General features: G+C 37.6%; 1 protein-coding gene across 3 annotated transcripts in view; it reads left to right on the top strand.

Annotated features, from left to right (window-relative positions):
• The window catches only part of LOC107038631 (kinesin-like protein CG14535), a 177,741-nt gene that overhangs the window by 101,928 nt on the left and 67,774 nt on the right, over positions 1-8,039 (top strand). The window lies entirely within an intron of this gene.

The raw sequence follows: 8,039 nt of genomic DNA, 5'->3' as shown, positions 1-8,039 counted from the left end.
GGGCCTCTAAAGATGGTTTTGAACCAGGGGAGACTCCTAGACCCCATTGCCCTCCTAGGCAATGTTGTCACAACTCTACTTTTCAATTGAAAACAGACATCCTTAGAGACATTTGTCATATTTAGAGGCCCTAGCACGCCATTTCTCGACCCGCTCTTTCATTTGAGCCCAAAAAAAACATTCATATCTTGTCTGACATCTCTGCTACAAACTCTGGTCATCAACTCTGGTTTTCAGTTGAAATTGGAATTGTTAATTTACACAATAATAGGAGTGCATTGACGATTTTTTCTTAACTCGCAAAAATCTTCAAACAATTTGCTACCGATTGGTGATAAAATTTTTTCGAAATAATGAAATAGGGGGGATAACGCCCTTTTTTTCAGGGGTGATTTTTCAAAAATTTATTTTAAAAAAAGTACTAACTAGCAAATGTTTTTTATCAGCTCGCAATTTTCTTCAATACTACTTCAATGAGGAAAAAAATAAAAATTTGAAATATCTATACATGAGGGGCTAATTGATCGGATCTCATCCGACTTTCCATCCATTTTTCCTTTGTCCCGGAGACACGAAGACCCCCGGAGGATTCCCCCGTCTCCCTCTCGCCCCAGACGTCGCAACATTCAATAACCTCGTCACTGTTTTGTAATAATCTCTAGTTAATATCTCCATTCACTCCCTGATTAATTACCACCTTTCATTATCGATCAATGCACCAAACTCCCGAGTGCACAGAAACCTTTCTCCGTAATTGGAAGATGCACTAATTAGTATGCAGGGGCACGTTTATATCGGTCGCCGCCCCCCTCCCCCCCAAACCCGTTAGGATTTAATTCTCAATGCCAACTCTCGGGTGAACGGGCCCTTCCTGGACTCATACCATACCAACAAAACACATATGCCTATCTCTAATCACTTGAGCGTACTCCTAAACGACGCGCTAATCTGTGAAACAAAGCCGATCTCCAGCATCTATGCAAATACAATTACCCGGGTCTCNGTTGGCATCGAGTGAGGGTGATCGCGTTCTTATCAGGTCGTTTCTCAGAGCAACCTGGAAACGAGACTGGGGATCATCCCTGGGACTATGTTAATGCGATGGGGTGAGTCTTATCCCGCAGGATTAGCGGTGGCCGGGGAGGGGGGGGGGAGGAGAGGGAGGGGGCCGATTTTTTACCGGAGAAAATGGAAGGATGGGCCGGAGAGTGGAGATCGATCGGTCCATTTGGCAGGCTTGCAACGGCCTTGCCTTGTTCTCTTGTAGTTGATTAGATTATACGATGCGTGAAATGTGTCGGGATCGTGATCGCCATGGTGAGGAAAAATTAGGGAAGGATGTTTTAAAGTTTGACGTTAAGGTGGCGAGATGGAAAGTTGACGAAATCAGGTTTTTTAGTTTTTTGGGGGGAGGGTGGACGGGGCGCGGGGATTTGTCCGATAAGTGGGACATAAATGAGGTGTTTTGGGGTTAATTCTTGATTTGGGTACATTTCTTGGAAATTTTTATCATTTTGTGGGGTAAACAGGTCTTTTTTTGGAGGATTTACACTTCTATTGAATATTCCGTAAATAATAAAATGAAGATTGTGCTGATTATTTTATTTTTTAGTGATGTCGCTCGTGTATAATCGTTTGATCAATTATTTTTTTCTATTGATCGACATTTAATAAATAAAAAAATATGGTGCAGCCGTCCGGGAATTAGGGGTTTCATGTTATTTTGGTATTTTGAATTCAAATAATTTTTTTCTGCTAATTAAAAAATTCTTGAAGGTGTGGAAGCCATCATATTTCCATTTTACTTTAGATCCTATCACGAAACTCGAATTTCCCTCAACCTTCCAGCAATTGGCCTGTTCACCCTAGTTCTATTAAAATTTAAAGCTATTTCCCGATTGAGAATTCAAAATTTTGGGAAAAAATCAACGAAAACTGTAAATTTAACGAATATATTTTTTTGATTTTTCCTCATTTTTATTCACTTTCATGGAATATTTAAACTGCAATTTAATTTCCATTAAATTCTTTAAAAAATGTTGAAGTTCCAAGGACAAAGGCCCTTGTGACTCCGGTATAAATAGACCGGCGGAGTCTAAGATCGATTCAGTACATCCTAGTGCTGATGAATTTTTAGAACACCGTTAGAATTAACTATTCACCAGTAAAATCTCCACATCTCACAGATCTTCCACGAATTTTTAAAAAAATTATAAAAGCTTAATTTTCTCCACCGAAGAATCACCTCTTAAAATACGTCTGCACGGAGAATGAGTAATTTTTACACATCTCCGATAAAATATGCGATCAGTGCCCCAGTCATGAATCATGAGAAATGTAAATGCAAATGGAGAATTTATTTTTCAAAGTGGTGAAATTATGCGCCGCGAAGTGCTCTATATTATTCTGTCAGCTGTGGTTCAGACAGAGTGAGTTTCACAAAGTAGTCGTAAGAGAGTCGATGAGACGATTCAAATAAGTTTGTGAGGAAAGAGCCCACGGAGGGAATCCTGCATAATCATCTCCAACTAGCGGATTTCGGTCTCAATTCACTTTCGACATTTTTTAAAAAACCTACTCCGAATTATTTTAAACCCAAGCCATTTTAAGTGGGGAAAAAAAATTGCGACAATCTCTTGAACTTTATATGAGATTGGGGACTCTCTGTGGCCGAAAATAATCGTCGTCCACTGGCTGCAAACTTTGCCTCGTAAAAACAAAAGTTATACCAACATCTCCTCTCTGCTCCCTTATCGTGGTCAATCGGCTTAACGTTGGAGCTACAGTTTTCCGCCAGATAGTGGACGACATTCAATGAGGAACATATACCACATTTTCTCGTCTCACACGAGTGCCTCGATTACGTGTTTTTTTAACGATATCATCTCATTTTTTACTTTAAACTTTTTAATGTTTTTGTTGATTCGTGAAGTAATGACTGCATTGTTCAAGAATAATTGGAATTTCGCGGAGAGATGACTAGTAATTTACATGCGGGTGAAATTGAATTTGATTTGAGGAAAAAAAGTCGTAAAATTTCAGATTTCACTGGGAATTTACTGAAATTATAAATTTTGGAACAGTAGGAAGACGAGAATTTCCAAACTTACCCAAATTTTTCTCATTTCTATCCATTTTTTAAAAATAATTGGAACGACATCTGCAGTTTCCGCAGATTTTTTCCTAAAATGTTGAATTTTCAACCCCAAATTTCCTTAAAATCTCAGTGAAACTAAAATTTATTAAAAATTTCGCCAATATAATTGAACTCCACCTCGAATCAAATTTCTCCGACATGTAAAAGCCATCACAATCATTTCCTGAATAAAGAAACCCCTTTGAAGTTCTAAATATTGAAAATTCAGTCAAACGTATGGCCCATCAATTTTTTAATAAATTTCCCATGTAGTGTGCACCAAGCCCCCCCCTGGATTAACAATTCCGCAGTATTCAGTGCTCCACTCGAAAAAATGAGAGACGCCCAAAGGAAATAATTGAAACGTAGAAAGTTTTTTTTTATAAAAAAAAATCGCAATACGACATGCGAATGCAATAAAACAGATGGACGGTGGGACAATGCGATCGAATTGCTCGTTTGCGCAGCTTTTAGTGTAGCCCGTTGTCACCCGAAACTCAGAGCGAACGTTATCCAACGACATCCATATCGAACCCAGTGTCTGATGCTCTCTGGTGACGGCCAAACCACTGGCCACCAGCAACAGCACTGGCTCTTGCATCGTATCCAACGTTCGAATTACCGCATAAATCTTCACTCGGGACCTCCATTGGCCCGGATTATATGCATTCACACAGGTTTACGAGCTTGCATGCGTTATGTGTCTTTTTGGAGCTCGCTGTGTGACTAATTTTCGCTTTTACATCTGTTCCTTGCTACTGAAAAAAAAGCTGCACCTGAAGAAAGCTTTTTGTTTGATCTTTCTTCAAAAATTAATTAACTCGGGAATGAACTCAATGAAAATGTCTTGATTGTGTGGAATGAGTGATTTATTTTATCCAAATGAAGGAATATTACATCGTAATAAAAAAATTTCTTCGATATTGAGAAAATGATTGAATTAAAAAATAGATTTGCTTGGATATTAATGTTTTATCATTAAATTTTGAACTTTCAATGACGAATCTGTATCAACGAGAGGGAGTTCTTCCTATTTATACTTCTCACCGATGCACCTAAAAATAAATAATCTCAAGATTATTTCCAAGCACTCCGTTAATTTTAAACTTGACCCACCATTCATTACTCCACCTAAACAATTACCACCGTAGTAAAGAATGTTCGTTGATGCATTGTTTCCAACTGACTAGGATTGATTACCCGAACGTAAGAATGCGAGAATGCCATCTCTATCTCTGTGAATAATCTATGAAACAAAGAAATGCGGTGAGCGGTGGAGAGCGGGGGTTTTAGTGCAGTTGTACGGTCTGAGGGTGCAAAGAGGAACTAAGGTGAATTTCAAATACACTTACGTACGCAGTAGCCAGCTCTGATTGCGTGTTTGCGTGCCATAGATGTGCAAAACTGTTGCGAACCGTTTCCTTCCGATTGCGTTGCATTCCAGATCGATTCGGCAGGTACTCGCGGCTACACAATCGAAAAACAATATCTCTTTGTCCCATTTTACCCGTCTTTTCATCTCCACTCGCAATTTTCATTTGTCCAAAAATAAAGAGTCATTAAAATTGGGTTTCAAGTGCGGACTGTATCTTTTTTGGACTTTCTCGGACGTGTCGGAGGGATTTGTGTATATTTTTACGGTGTTACGGGCTTCAAGGCCGGATGCATCCACTTGCTATAGACGGAATACACTGCCAGCTGTCTCTCCGCACAGCTAGCCTCTCGCCTCCCTCAATTTTCAGTTTGTTTGTTCAATTATTCTTTATTCCACAGCTTTTGCTTACAATTTCTTCGAGAATTAAACGAAAGGGGAGGCATTTTTTTAATAGGGCAGTCAATCTTGTTACATTATTGTCTCTCAATTGGAGGGATTACAGGCCCGGAGTGTCAAAAATATTGTTAGGTAAAAATTATATGGAATTCTATTCAGGGGGAAAAATTATTGAATTAAACATTTCCGTGGAAATTCAAGCAATTTGGAGAATTTCATTGAATTTCCATGATATAATTTAATTGAAATACATTTCGTGTACCGGAATGTGAGTTAGAATTTTTTTTCGCTCAAAAAATTGAAATTTATCAAATTTTTATTAAATTTTTAGTTACATTTGAAATTCTATGGTTTTTCTAATCAACAATCGAGTTGAATGTCACTCTCCTGAAAATTCCAGCTAAAAATTTTTAAAGCTGCATAATCACTCAAAAAGTCCAAATAAAAAAAATCCTGAAATGAAAAAAAAAATGAAATAAAACAGAAGAAATGAAAAAAAAATGAAATGTCGCAAAATGTAATGAAATAAAACAATGAATCCAAATTGTTTAACTATGAATACACTGCCACCCCCAGCGCACGAATCCCATTCAAATTATTCCATTTTTGTGTGATTTTAATGACGAAACTAGACAAAACCGTGAAAATACGACAGCCGAATAGAATTCAAAGTCTCTCCATCCCCAATTCTCTTTTTTTTTCTCCGAAGAGCCGTAAAATTTTCTCGTTAAGTGTGTACAGTGCGCGTGCGCAGAATCACTGAGGGGGTAAATCGTGGGGTAACGTGGGTATAGAGTAAGGTAGAGTGGCACGACGCCCGGCGTCGTCAGTAGCGCGGCGTGTGCCGTCACACTCGCACGTTTTTACTGTTTTTTTAGCCTTTTCCCCCCCTTAATCAACAATTCAAACGTTTTCATAAAAGAGAATACGTGATTTACAGATGAGTACGCAACGTGTCAGTGCCGATGTGGGGTGGGGGTGGAGACATATTATTAGTTTTAAAAAATTTAATTGTTTATCGAGCGTTATTATGGAATCACCCTCTCGGGGAAGAGTTAATTTCCAATTTGAATCAAGGAAAAATTAATTAATCAACTAATTAATCGAACTAATTGAATATTTTAATTAATTTATTGAGGTGAGCTGCAATGTGATCTCGACCGGAGTAGATACATAATTGATAATTGTAATTTGTGACGAGTTAACCGACATTTCTCCGGACAAATGCACACGACTGTTGCATCCAATTAATTTTTCGTTTTCATTGAAATGTTTATCATTTTATTGTTGATTATTGAACAGTGAAGTTTATTTATTATTCAGAATTTGTTGGGAGTGAACAGTTACCTTGTTAAATAGTTGTTACACGAATTTTTTAATCCCTACGAAAATTAATAACGATCATATTAAATAGAGCTAAGTAAAGTTCTTCCACAATCGTAAGAAAATAAACTTCTCGTTACCAAGGAATATGTGGACTGCAGTGCAGACTGGAAGATTACTCGCCAATTGAATTCTCCACGTGTATATGTGTGCGAGGAAATAGTCCGCAGAGAGAGCTCTGGAGATTGGAAAATTTAATTCGTCACACAAATCAAATACGGGGGAGTAAAAAAGTGAGGGGTAAAAAAACGCTTCGATTTTCGACATGGCGTCCTCTCAAGAGGGAAAGGAGTCCCCCAGGTATATTTCAGAAAATTTTTACTCTTTTTGAGGTACAGGAAATTAGGGGGTAGGAAAAGGGAATGAGGTGATTCTATGGTAAATTTAACTCTCTGGTAAATTTAACGAAATTTAATGAAATTATTCTCATTAAAAAATTTTCGCGAAGAAAAAAAACAATTTTATAAAAAAAAAAATTGGAAACCTAAATTTTGAAAAGTTCACGAGATAAAAAAAACAGAAATAATTAATTAATAATAATTAAATAAATGGAGAATAATTGTTTAAAAAATTGTTTTCCAGTTGAATTATTTTTTCCATAAAAATGTAAAATTTCCAATTCATTGAAATTCAACAATAATTTTGTCCGAAATGAAATGAGTGTCTCGTCATACTGTAGTAATAATCTAGCAATTGTGCCATGTATTAACTCACCGATTGCCAACCCGCACGCATCATCCCCGGCATGCACATGTGCAACCCTTTGGGGCGTACCTAAAACGCATATAAAATTCGAAAATTCGTAATGGAGAGGTACAATGAGGGGGAAAATAACCAATTAAAATAACGTGAATTGGTCCGAGTCGTTGGTCCCGTAATGACGTGCAGCAAGCGTTTAACGTTTGAGAATTCAAAGCCACAATATTGATACATGTGTATCGGTATTTCTGTGGGCTGCGGCGAAAAAGGAATGAACGATTATAACAATGGGAAAAGCCATTCTCTCAACTGTTATTTGCTTATCCCAGAGTCGTGGAGTGAAGAGTTTTCTCATTGGATTCTCATATACCCGGGTTTGTATGGGGGCTTTGAATGCTCGTCCACCCTCTCTCTCAGGGTTGAACACTCGAGAGCTGTACATATTTCGTTCTCTGGAGGGCATTGATGAATCAAATTGTAATAAAAAAAGTTGAAAGGAAAATCAAGATCTGGAGAAATAGTTAATGAGGAAAAATAAAATAGAAAATTATGGAATAAAAGACTTGAAATTTTGAAAACGCTTGATAAAAATCCTGACATTTTTTTGCACATTGAAAATTCAAAATTTTGTCGAAAAATTCAAGTAAAAGAATAAATTTCAATTTAATGACTCCATGAAAATTAATTGAAATCAGAAAAATTCCGATGAATATATTCTGAAATATGAATACTTTTACACTGTAGACATTTACTTCCATTTTCTATAAAATATCCAGAGCAATTTTTCAATGCAAAATGCCCGCCATTGCATTCAATCACCCGAAAACGCCCCCGGCAAACCCCCAAAGTCATCTCCACCTTCGCTCCCAGGGCATAAAAAACATAAACAATATTTGATATTGAGAATCCCGAGAAAGCGATCATTATCCGACAGCACTGGATTGCTGGGCTCGCCTCAATTCCCCGAGATGGTTCGGCGAGCTTCAAGAATAAAAAGGGAGAACGCACTGAAGAAGCGAGCGAGAGACTCGAGCAAAGAGAGAGAGAGAG

Source organism: Diachasma alloeum, unplaced genomic scaffold (assembly GCF_001412515.2).
Source record: "Diachasma alloeum isolate Michigan unplaced genomic scaffold, Dall2.0 Dall_scaffold_00285, whole genome shotgun sequence".
Taxonomy (NCBI): domain Eukaryota; kingdom Metazoa; phylum Arthropoda; class Insecta; order Hymenoptera; family Braconidae; genus Diachasma; species Diachasma alloeum.
This window is presented reverse-complemented; position numbering and strand designations above follow the sequence as displayed.